This window comes from Dipodomys ordii, unplaced genomic scaffold (genome assembly GCF_000151885.1).
Source record: "Dipodomys ordii isolate 6190 unplaced genomic scaffold, Dord_2.0 Scaffold20, whole genome shotgun sequence".
Classification (NCBI taxonomy): domain Eukaryota; kingdom Metazoa; phylum Chordata; class Mammalia; order Rodentia; family Heteromyidae; genus Dipodomys; species Dipodomys ordii.
In genome coordinates this window covers 977,265-990,420 of record NW_012267236.1, presented here as the reverse complement: position 1 = coordinate 990,420, position 13,156 = coordinate 977,265, and positions in this window count along the sequence as shown.

Here is a 13,156-nt window from a genome sequence, read left to right as displayed (position 1 = left end):
TGGTTCTCAGGCTTGAAACAAAGGCCTGAGTGCTATCTCTCAGCTTTTATACTCAAGGCTAGCAGTCTACCACTTGAGTCACAGCTCCATTTTTAGCTTTTTGGAGGAAAGAGTTTCTTAGACTTTCCTTCCTGTGGTAGCTTCAACCTTGATCCTCGGAAGTCAGCCATCCTGAATAGCAAGAATTACAAGGTACCTGGCCAAGAAACTATCTTTATATCAACCAAATTAATGGTGCTTTTTAATCAAAAGCAAGCTATGATTCTAACAAATCAAATTTCCTTGTATATTTAAGATTGAACTGAAGGTTAGTCCCAAAAATATTTTGAGAAATGTCCACATTCTAAAATGTTACAACTCTTAAAAACAATATCCATCTGTTTATCAGATTTATTCTCTTTTTGGCAGTAGTATAGGGGTTTGAACTCAGGGCTTTGCACTTGCTATACAAGCACTCTACCATTTCAGCCACTCACCAATAAAACATTAAAATTCTTTAGGTCTGATTAAGTGCTGTACTCTTGGATCAGACAGCCTATCATAAAATCCTTATTCTCCTATTTATAACCTATAATCGGACTAGAGTACATTACTTTTTTTTGAAACTAGGTTTCCTCACCTGTAAAACAAAGACAATAGTAATGCCTGTTATATAGAGTTGCTGTGGGAGTAAATAAAATACATACAAATGATTTAGAATAGAAATGGAAATGATGTAAATATTCAATAAATATCAATTACCACTAATTGAAATATTGTTTAGATTCATGACCTGCTTAAATCTAGATATATTACCAAGTTTAATTTAAAGTATTTTTATTGTGTGCTTTATCACCCTGTTTTCAGATAGACTACTATAATAATATGCTTAGACTCTTCGAATGCAATGTTAGAAACTTAAAAGAAGAGATCAGAATGAAAAGCAAACCAGAAGGGATTTTTGGGGGGTCTTTAATTCTTTGGTAGATTATAGAATGTAACCAGGAGATATTAAAGTTGTTCAAATCTTCACAAAGGTCTGACAAGATTTCGATAGGTGAACAGCAAGACATGGATGAGGTGGGCTGATGGAAGAGGAAAGTAAGACTAAGCTGAACTCAAGGTTCTGAATGGGTAAATAAACACTACTCTAATCAGCAGGAAGGGCATGCAAGCACCTTGCAACCCAGAAAAGGCCTTCTGAAATGGAAAAAGATGAGCTGATCTGACTCTGTATAAGATCAGTTGATCCTGGATAAAAAACAACATAGTGTCAAGACATAAAGATAACAAGACCTGCACCTGAATCCTGACTCATATACATGGCCTGTGTGATTTGGATTATTTTTGTAATGTCTGTGAGCCTCAGTTCCTTTTCTGTAAAAATATGTCTGATGGTAACTTACAATGAAATTATCATAAGGATTAAGAGACAAGATATCTAAAACATGTAACCATATATTCAACTCCATGTGCTCCACTGATAGTTACTAGGCAGCACTGTAAACATTAAATATTTGATTAGTTCTCAAAATATTCAAAAACTTGCTGGACGTCCATGGCTCACGCCTATAATCCTAGCTACTTAGGAGGCTGAGAATTGAGGACTACAGTTCAAAGCTAGCCAGGGCAAGAAAGGTTGTGAGATTCTTACCTCCAATAAACCACTCAGAAAACTGGAAGTGGCACAGTGGCTAAACTGGTAGAACGACAGCCTTGAGCTGAAGAGCTGAGGGACAGCGCCCAGGACCAAGACCCATGACCCACAAAAATAAAATTAAAAATTAAAAATAATGTGTGGGCAATGATCATTTGTCCAATGTTCAACTGGTAGAGATGCCTAGCCTATGGTGGTACCATCAAAATAAAAGGCTTGTGCTCACTCAAAAAATGTTGATGTATTTATATTTTTATTTATATGTAAATTATATGTATGTTATATTATGTATGCATTTATAGTTATGTGTAAATATGTTTGTGTGTAAATTATTCATTTGAGAAAAGACAGTTTTTAAGGAAAAACTAGCACCATTTTTAGGGGGTCCTAACATTACAGCAAAACAAATAACAAAGTGAAAATCCAAAAGGTAGATTTAACCCATTATACTCAGGAGCTCCTAACCTATTTTGCAAATTCAGACTCTGCTGTGGTACATTTTATTTTGCACGATAGCTCACTATGTCACAGTTGTGTTATTTGATAAGACTCCCAAATGATTTACATGTTACCCTTCATTGCCCCTCTGTTACTCTGTCCTAATTTCAATTTTTCACTGAATGTAAAATGCTATCATTCATAAGCGGCAACACTATTTTTTGTATACCACTGAAAAAGCAACTGAACAACTGTCAATGAAACTATGACATTCCACCAAGTGTTAGAATAATTTCAAAGTGTGTCTTGGAATCATATATATGATTCCAAGACAAAGATGCACTGTTCCTTCCTTCTTATTTTCTGAGTACCTACTATGCTCTAAGCCCTGATTGTAGGCACATCACTATTTTCCTTTCTTGGAAAATCTACACACACACACACACACACACACATACACACATTCCCAACCTTACTCCGATCCATTAAACTTTTTAAGTGGCTAGGTTTCCTTCAAGATCCAATCAACTATATTTTGAGACATTTTTTGAGACTTCCTTCAATTTTTTGGAATTAATTTTATAAACTTCTGATATACTATGTTGAAATTATTGATTTATCAGTTGCTTGTTCTAGGCAGAGGTGCCTTCAGGCACAAGGAAAGTGACCTTTATGTTTGCAATCAGAATAGCAATTAAGACAGTAGCATTCAAACTCTGGCTTCAAAGTCTCAATCCTCCCTATTGGAACTCATACATTCAAAGTGAGAGGACAGGCAGGGAAAGTGCCAATATCAGGAGAAGCACAGACTGCTAGGGAGCAGACTGACTGGACTAGAAAGATGACGTTCAAGCCTAAATTCCACAACCACACATTAGACTCTATAATATCAAGCTTTTAAGTAGCAAACACTCAGTAAATATCTTGTTCACTTTTTTAAAAAATCTCCATCACCAAAAAAATTCACATCATTGCCTGGTACCAATGTCTTATGTCTGTAATCCTAGCTGCTTGGCAAACTGAGATCTGAAGATCACAATTCAAAGCCAGCCCACACAGATAAATCCAAGACGCTCTTATCTTCAATAAAAAAAAAAAAGCAGACCATGTAAGTATGGCTCAAGTGGTAGAGTGTCAAGCAAGAGCCCAAGGCCTTGAGTTCAAGCCCCAGAATCAGAACAAAGAAAAGATGCTTTCATTAAGGCTTATTGAATATCTATATACTCAGAATCTTATAGCTGTTAATTTCCTAAGTGACTGATAGGTAAAAATGAATCAAAGATAGATTGAAACTATTCAAGCTCACACAGACATTGACAAAAACAGTCAGAATTTGACCTTAGGTCAATCTGATGCCCAAGATGATGTTCTTTCCATTAGAACATTATATGTCTCATAGCTCTTCATCATTGAGGACATTCATTTAGCCAACTGTTTGTCAAATTAAAAAAAAAGAATAGTTCCCCTCTTCAAACACCTGGATTGGCATTGATGATTAGTTACTCTCCTTGGCAAAGCCTAAATGGGAAACATGACTCGATCTTTGGCAATAATCAGCTCATGATGGAAAGATTCTTGGAATCTGTTTCCTTCATTGTCTCTCTATACACTTCCATGCTAATGAGCTCAGTATTCCACTTGTTCTTGCCAATGTCAGGCTACGAGTCATTCATACAGTCATAGTACATTGGCTTGCCAATGTCAGGCTACGAGTCATTCATACAGTCATAGTACATTGGCTTGCCAATCTCAGGCTACGAGTCATTCATACAGTCATAGTACATTGGCAACTAGCTTTTGGTTAATAATCTTGATCTATTTTATAAATTTCAGTTTGAGCCTGAAAAAGCTGGTGGAGTACAACAAATTAATCTATCCAGGATATTTAATGATAAAGATTATGAGATTATTTTGGAACCCAACATCATCATATTAAAATATTTTTAAGGTATGAGCCACTGGTGCCCAGCTAAGAATTGTTACTTTCAGTAATATAATGCCATTCTGTATCCTCAACAAATTTGTCTGCTCTGAAACAAAAAAAACGCAAAGATAAACAAATAAACAAATGAAATATTTTAGCTTCAAATGATCAATAAAAGGAGGTACTATTTATCATTCATAATAAATCTGCAGATACTGGTTCAATGAAACGTAAGACTGGTAAGAAGAGTGTCAAAGAGGGAAGTCATATGTTAGTATTGCAAAGGAGGTTCAAAGAGGAAATAACAGACTCAAGAACTTGGGAGAGAAAAAAAAGAGGGTTAGAAGGGTCATGCTCTCCTTTGAATACCTAGGGTCATATTTCCCCATAATGAAGTCATGGAAGAGGCTGTCTGATAATGTGGAGACTTAGGAAATAAAACTTACTGCATATCATGAAACAGCCATCCTCACTCTTAAGTGGAAATATTTCATATTACTTATTATAATTTTCACTAATCAGCACCAATAAACTGCTGAAGTTTTCTTAGAATATTATAATACTGAAAATCCTTTAGTGGTGAGGATTGATAACTAAACAATCTTAGATTATTGTTATTACATAGCACAACCTAATCCAACTTAAGCAGTGCATGTTAAAACTGCATTTTGTCTGAGGACATACAACAACAGAAAAAGACAAAGCCTAAATAAACAGTTAATGTATTTCTATCTAAGCTAAAATATTATGTTAGGATAGTTTGAATACTGTAACAAGCCCCAAATAACAGTCACTTATCTTAGTAAGGATTTATTTCTTACTCCAATTAGAATCCATCAAGATTCAATGAGGTTGTATGTATGTGAATTTCTTATCAGAAAACTAGTCATGAATCTTCATTCAATGGCGCAGCAGTTGTAAGATAGAGAAAATAGGAATAGAACATTATTCTAAGGAGCATTATCAAACCAAAATTTCTCAAAATGAGTGGTATCTACGAAGGCAGTGATTGCTTGGAAAAGCTACATGTCTGTTCCACGAATACTACTAATGCCTACATTTTTTTTCGAACTCTAGATATTTTCTCTAGGACATGTTTTGATTCTTTCAATATTTTCAATATGACACATCTCTCTTTGAGGATGAATTTGATAGCAATTATAAGAAGTAACTCAGTGCCACTTCTGATGAATAAAGAAGATCACACACTTGTGTTATATCAATAGGTTATGACAATAAGCCTCCATACTTATGACAATAAGCCTCATATGTAAGACTTATTTCATCAAGGAAAGATACCAAGAATTGTAAGGATGGATGAAGACTGGAACTTGATCACATTTCTTAACATAGATGCCATATAGATTTGAGGAAGAATGGCAATTTGGATCTATGAAGATTCTAATGTTGAGATTATGCAATAGAAAAGGAGATGAGTGAAGTCAGAAGTAGATGGCATTGTTGCAAAGGGAAATTTCTCCTCCTTTTTGTAATACATGGCTAGCTCCTCTCAATTTTCTTACACTTGCTTTTTCTCTTCCATTTATTGTTTTATTTTAATTCATCCATTCATTCACTCATTCATTTACATAGGGCTTTGCTATGTAGCTCATCCTGGGCTCAAACCTGTGCTCCTTCTTGCCTTATGAAAGCTAGAAATACAAACACAGGCCAGGTAACCTGACTTGTACTCTTGCTTTTTACTAGCATGAAGAATTACAAAAGAATTGTAAGCCTCTGTCTCTCCAAATAGCCTCATCTTGAGGAGGGGGCTATCTCAATAAGTTGTTCAGTTTTTAATAGTTCAGCTTTAGAAAAGCATCCCTTCTTAGCACAAAAATCTAACTGAGTTTATATACTTTCTCTTCTAAAAACACAACACATAATTTTCCAGGTTAAGGTTAGAATGTATTTCAAAGCAGGTGTTAACTTCTGACTCACAATTTCACTTTAGAAATTTACCAACTAAAATAATTGGTCAAATATTTGAAAGTTCAGTGGAAACACATCACAGCTTTATGACACTGAACATGTAAAACAAAATCCCCAAAGATATGTTGGTATGGCATCAGTTAAACATAATATGGTATATGCATCCATTGAGGTATATTCAGCAGAAAAGTATGTACTTATTAATTCAAAAGGTTGATTATAATTTATGAAGCCAATCATGAACTACTTTCATAATGGTGAAAAAGCAATTCTAAAGGACGATGTATATCTCATTTTTGTATTTTATACTTTGTACGGGAAAATAGGTCTTTAAAGATGTCTAATGAGGGTTATTAGTGGTTATATCTCAGTGGTCAAATTACAGGGGTGATATGTCCCTCCTTCCCTCCTCTTCTCCTTCCCTCCCTCACTCCCTCTCTCCCTTCCTTCCTTCCTTTGTCATTTGGATGTGTGTTCTTATATTTTCCCAATAATCACATACAATACCTCTAAGAGCACACATTAGTAAGTATTATTGCATAGTATGGATTCTGGAACTATACTCCTTAAGTTTAAATTCTAATCTTTCCTCTTTTTCCTTTTTTTTGTTATCTGGTTTTATTGTTTGTTTGGTTTGGTTTTTGGTTGGTCATGGGGCTTGAACTCAGGATCTGGATGCTGTCACTGAGTTTTTTTGTTCAAGGCTAGAGCCCTACCACTTTGAGCACAGCACCACTTCTAGTTTTCTGGTGGTTAATTGGAGATAAAAGTCTCATGGACTGTTGGAGGTAAAAGTCTCATGGACAGACCTGCCAGGGGGTTGGCTTTGAATCATGATCCTCAGATCTCAGCCTCCTGAGAGGTATGAGCCACTGACAAGCTACCTCTAATCCTTCCTCTTAAAGAGGTGTGACATTGAGTATATTATTTAACCTCTCTGTGCTTCAATACCCCCACCCCATGAAATGCAGGTTAATTCAAATACCTACTTCATTTGTTTACAGGGAGGATTAAGTGGAGATAATAACTACAGTAACTAGCAAATATTAACCTAAACAAACACCATATATCAATGTTTGTTATTCAGTAATTGGAAAAATAACCTATTCCCATTTTGGAAAAAAATATTAATCACTATTTTAACTATTATATGCAAGCAACCAAATAAGCTAAAATATTGTTATAAATGTTAGCGATTTTACATAAGTATCAGTTTTTTTTTTTAAAGCAATAGTAAAAAGAAAGCAACTCACCATTTCCCAATCTGCTATAAAGGACACAGGCTCCTAAGGTGGAACAGGACTGGGTTCAAAACTTTACATTCATATACACAGACTTCTATGCTTCAGATTCCTCAATTGTGAAATGAAAACAACATAAGACCTGGGAAATAATATGAGACTTTGAACTGACAGAGGCATTCTCTAGATTAATTAAAATAACCCATATGATGAGTTTAGTATGGTGACTTCTATAAATGTTAGCTTTCTATTCATTATTTTTATCTTAATTCATTAGTGCCCTTTAAAATAATTCTGAGATTCAAATAAGAATCAGAAACTAGAAACACAAATCAAAACAACATTGAAATACCACCTCACCCCAGTTAGAATGGCTATAATCAAGAACTCTAATAACAACAGATACTGGAGGGGATGTGGACAGAAGGGAACCCTACTGCATTGTTGGTAGGAGTGTAAACTTGTTCAACCACTTTCGAAGGTAGTATGGAGGTTCCTCAAAGACTCCACATAGCAATCCCACTTTTGGGCATTTACACGAATGATCACAAACAAAACCATACTAAAGTACCAGCACAACTATGTTTATTGCAGCATTATTTACCATAGCTAAGATACAGAACCAACCCAGATGCCTCTCAGTAGATGAATGGATCAAGAAAATGTGGTATATATACACAATGGAATTCTATGCCTCCATCAGAAAGAATGACATTGCCCCATTTGTTAGGAAATGGAAAGACTTGGAAAAAATTATATTAAGTGAAGTAAGCCAGGCCCAAGGAAACATAGGTCTCATGGTTTTCCTTATTTGCAATAACTAGTATATGTCTGAGACAAGCAGAAACAGTCAGATAAGTTGATGTTAGGTGAAATGAACCCCAAGATAAGGACTCAAATGTTTTTTTTCTTTCTTGCTATTGTTTCTAACATATTTATAAGATGATTTATTTGTTGCTTTGTATGTCCCTCCCCCACGGTATAACTCCTGCTTTCACTGTATTTGATGTTGGTATAATTTGTGGAGGGGAAGGAAAAAACAAATTGTTTAAATAGGGATACAGGTGGACCCATTGCAACAATGAGAAGTCGAAAACTGAACTTTACAACTTTGTTGGTGCAGGGGTAGGGAGTGGAGATGGGAAGGGATGGGAAGGGGAAACAAAGGAGGAGGCAACAATGCTTGATAAGAAATGTACTCATTACCTTGCTCATGTAATTGTATCCCCTCTGTAAAATATTTTCACAATAAAAAAAATCAAAAACGATCACAAAGGCTAAAGTCACAAGACTTGGCAGACTACTAATGTAGAGCCAACAGAAAATCCTAGGAAGAAAAAAATAAAAAGCAAGTACCTGATCAGGCAAATGTCAAATAGCAATGGGTGCTGAAATAACAAATAGCACCGAATCTTGTGCAAGCACAAGTGTGAGGAGACATTTCAGAGCAGGACTTTAAAAATGATAGGAGAACAGATGTTATCCATACATTACCTGTAAGGTTTGGATTCTTGTCTCCAGTTAACAGAGGGGAAAATAGATTCAGAATGGATAAATAATTGTTTAAACATGGGGGTGGGAAGATGACCTTAAAGTTGAAGCTTATGGAGAACCTGTGTAATGTGCATAGGTCTTGCTAGTGTCTTCGGAGTAGCTTCCGGAGACTAGCAGAATGAGGACAAGAACTCCCTTAGTATGTCTGAGGTGCTAGGTACAATAACATACATAGCCCAGGAACAAGCCCAGAGACCAAGATGAGGTGGTTGACCTTTCTACCACAGGTCTGCCTACTTCACTGAAGTAGCTTGAGTCTTTTAATAAGAACCTCCAGCTCTGGGGACAAGAAAGATGAAGGAAGAGTTTGCAAGGGGCCAGATTTGTTATTCTGGTTTCTTCATATATAAATATATATAATATGCAATGTTTTGTGAGTTTTTTTCCTCTTATACAATTCTGATTACATATGTATCCAACTCAGAAGGCAACTTACACATTTTTCTTTTCACTTCAGGAAAACACAACTCACATACACACCCCAGAGAACAGGATTCCAGTGGGGAGGCTGGGTTAAACATTGTGTCAGGGAAGAAACCTTTAATATTGGCCTTTGGTGCTGTCATTTTCACTTTATGCTAGGGCTCCAACTGGGTGCTTTGATTTTCAGACATTTTCAACAATTAGTTCATCCCCTCCCATCCAACCTGCCCAGTGACCAATAGAGGGCAGAATGCCTCTTTCTCTAGATCTCTATCAGGAAGATATTCTAACTTCCTGTCCTATGTTTTTCCTCCAGTTTGGAAGACACCCTCCTGTCCCAACCATCCTTTTCAATGGTCACTTTAGGGGGTTAGAAAAAATAGTCAAACGACCTTTTGGTCTGTAACTCTTTCCTCTTCCCCCTCTGCAACTCATTCATGCAGGCATGAAGTCTTCTAAATCCTGTGCCCTCCAATGAGCTGACATTTAATGGGGTTCAGAGCTACTTAAAGAACTCTTTATAAAACAAATGATAAATGTGACAAGCAGAGGTATTTTCAAAATTTTGTAGAACAGATAAGGGATTAAGTTCAAGAGGTCTTCCCGGAGAGAAGCATGAAATCCTATTCCTTGTATGGCTCTAATATTCCTTGTATGGCTCTATATTCCTTGTATGGCTCTTATATTCTTATATTTGCACATGCCTTTCTGGGGTCATGTAATTTTTCCCAATCTTTGTTATTGCTGTTGAGGGGTGGGCAGGGTTTCTGGGAATTGAACTCAGAGCCTCAAGCTTGTCTATCACTTGAGCTAGGCCTTAAGCCCTTTTTGCTTTTAGTTTTCAGATAAGATCTTGGGCTTTAACCCAGGGCTGGCCTCAGACTGTGGTTCTTCTTCCTCTGCCTTCTGAGAGGCAGGAATAGGCCACCCTGTCTGGCTCTTGGTCCACTTCTTAGACAAATTCATTCTGTAGTTACCCAGACACTATAAATTGAGTATCTAAAGATGTACAACAAGCAATGATGAACAAATAAATAATAAATCTGTGCCAGGTAGAGAGAATTATGGATAGAAAAAAAAGCAGATTCAGGTGGATTGGGTGCTTTGAAGTAGTGCTAGCTATCTTTATGTGAAAGAGCAAGAAAAACCTATTAGGTGATATCTGAGCATAGACTTAAAGAAAGTAAGAGAATGTATGATGTGGTTTAATCAGTGGAGTGGGGCTTCAGGCAGGGAGAAGAGCAAGTGTGGAGAACTAAATGTGCCTAATGGTCCAGTTTACTTCCTTGTATTAGGCTAGGTTCTTAGTCTAGTCTCAGAAGATGAGGGAATGTTTGAGCTGGAGCCTAACGTCTCTGTCTCAGCTTCTGATACCTTATAGTCTCTGCTGGAGCCCAGAGAAAAAAAGTTTAACCTCCTAGCTCACACACAGGTTTCTTATTTGCCATTAGTTACTAGCTTCAAGAAATCTTGTTTGTTTCTATGACTATTCCTTTTATGGCAAACAACAACAAAACACACCTAACTTGATTCTTCTGAGTGGCTATATCCATTTTAGTCTGAAAATCTTTCTAGTTCCTCCTAAGTGTGAGAAGCAAGCCTTGCATCTATCACGCTCCAGGTGCTCTGTCTTTGGAATCCTGGGAATGACTGTTGGTGACCTCCATATTGTCCCTTGCCCATGCTCAAATTGGCAGTGCTCTTTAATCCTTCACATACTGCCTTTAAACATAAAAATCACATATAAGAAAGGCAAAACTTGGGCATTGATTATTCCTCCTTAAAAAAATTTACAGTGGCCTTTTTGATTTTTGTTTTAATTCCATCACTTATCCTTGGCTTTCCTGAGCCCTATAATGTTACTGGCTACATTTTAATAGTGCCTTTATACTTATATTTGAACAGAAATGTAATTTCCTCTGCAAAAGTGGAAAAGGCCTTCTAACACAGGGCAATGATGACAGCTTGTTGGCAGATTGCATGGTAAAGTGGTGGAGCCTTGTTGGGTTACAAGAAACCATCTTTTTTTTTTTCAGGGAAAAATATTCGTGTCTTTTTTTTTAATTGTGAGAATACCGTACAGAGGAGTTACAATTACATGGGCAAGATAACGAGTACATTTCTTATCAAGCATTGTTGCCTCCTCTTTGTTTCCCCTTCCCATCCCTTCCCATACTCCCCCTACATCTCCCCACCCGATCCTCCCCGCCCCCCACCAAAGTTGTAAAGTTCATTTTTCGACATAATGTCTTTTACATCTCATTGTTGCAATAGGTCCACCTGTATCCCTAGTTAAACGATTTGTTTTTGCCCTTCCCCTCCACAAATCATACCAATATCAAATACAGTGAAAGCAGGAAGAAACCATCATATTTAACACTGTCGTCTGTTTTATTATTTACCTTTACTATTAGAAAACCTACCATGTTTTAAATGGTTCTACCAACTGATATTAGAGAACCATAGGTTGTGAGGTCTTTTGGAAGTCATCTGATCTGACCTTTCAAGCCATTGCAGAAACTATCTCCATCCTGTAAGCTAGTCCTTCCAGGAACCCTTTGAGCCCATTGCAGATGGAGTACTCACTCCCCCTGTTCAATACTGAACAGCTTTCCTTCTATCCTCTAATAATCAATGGTAATGATAATTAATAGCCTCTCTTTCCACAGGACAACAACATACGACGGGAAGTATGTTTATAGTTTTCTGATGCCAATGATGGGGTAATATTCCACGGGTAACTGTGCCTTTTGGGTTGAAGATTAGCATGGTTACTCCAAAATATTCACCATGAATACAAATTTGTTCCACAAACAGATTTCAAAGGTATCTTTGTTTCCATTCTCCTTACACTCCTGCCATTAACTTCTGGTTCATTAGTCATGACTTTCAGGATCCACTTGGTTGCTGACTTCCTGCATGGAGACAGAGGTGAGAGGGTGGACAGACAAGTCCACTTCACCTCTGCGGAAGGATCCGACTCCCCGCCCCCCTCCCCTGACCCATATGGATCCAAGTCACTTTCTGTCAGTTCATTAACTTTATTCATCCTCCTGTGAGTGGGGGCCCTGCTATTCCAACCATCCTTGGTTCTCCTCACCTGGTCACTGGGAGAACCTCTGTTGAAAGCCACAAATGAAAACAATCTCCACAGGAAGCATTTGGCTTTCTTCACCTCCATTCATCATTTACCACGATCTTCCTGATTACTACATTCGCATTAATTTTTTGTTTAAAGAGAGGGAACCCCACCGCTTTGCAGTGAGCTTGGACGCCAAAACGGCTGTCAGAGAACACCAATGCACCAAATCCCCGGGTCTGGCTTCCCCAGGCGAACTGTGTCGGGCCTGCCCTGCTCCGGGGAGAAGGGCTCAGCCGCGTTACTTTCCAGGCGCCCCCTCCTATAAGACAGCACCGCGCCCTGGCACAGAGAGCAGAGCGACCGGACACACCGCTAAAATCCGACGGTGCCACGGCCCCCCCCCGTCCTCCTCTCCCCTTACCCCACCCGCCCCCCGCGGAATATTTACCTAGACCATTTAAAGCACTTAATTAATTCTCCAGCAGCCTCGCTGGAGACGTCTCGAGCTCCCCGAGACTCCATTACATAATATCTTTTGCAAAGTCTATTCCCGGCTCGAGTTGGAAGATGGATTCTCATTCCACTTTGCGAAGGTTCCATGCCTGCGCTCCCCGGGCCTGGGGAAGGGGGCGAAGCGGGGTGGGTGGGGAGGGGGGTGGCGGTTTCTATTCAGCGGGTGCCCCAGCTTAGGCTGCAGCCAGCGCCCCTGTCCCGGGAGCTTCAAGGAGAAGCTGGGGGGGGGTCCCCGTCAGTCTTGGAATTCAATACTCCCCCCGCCCTCTTTTTTTTTCCAGGAGGTGCAGCAGTCTCGCCCTCGGCGTTCCTAGGCTGGGGGGGGGTGGACACGCGGGACGCCGCGACTCGGGGTACTCGCGGTGCGCCCCGGGAGCCGGTCCGCAGCGCGCCCCGCGGTGCCGGCCCCCCCC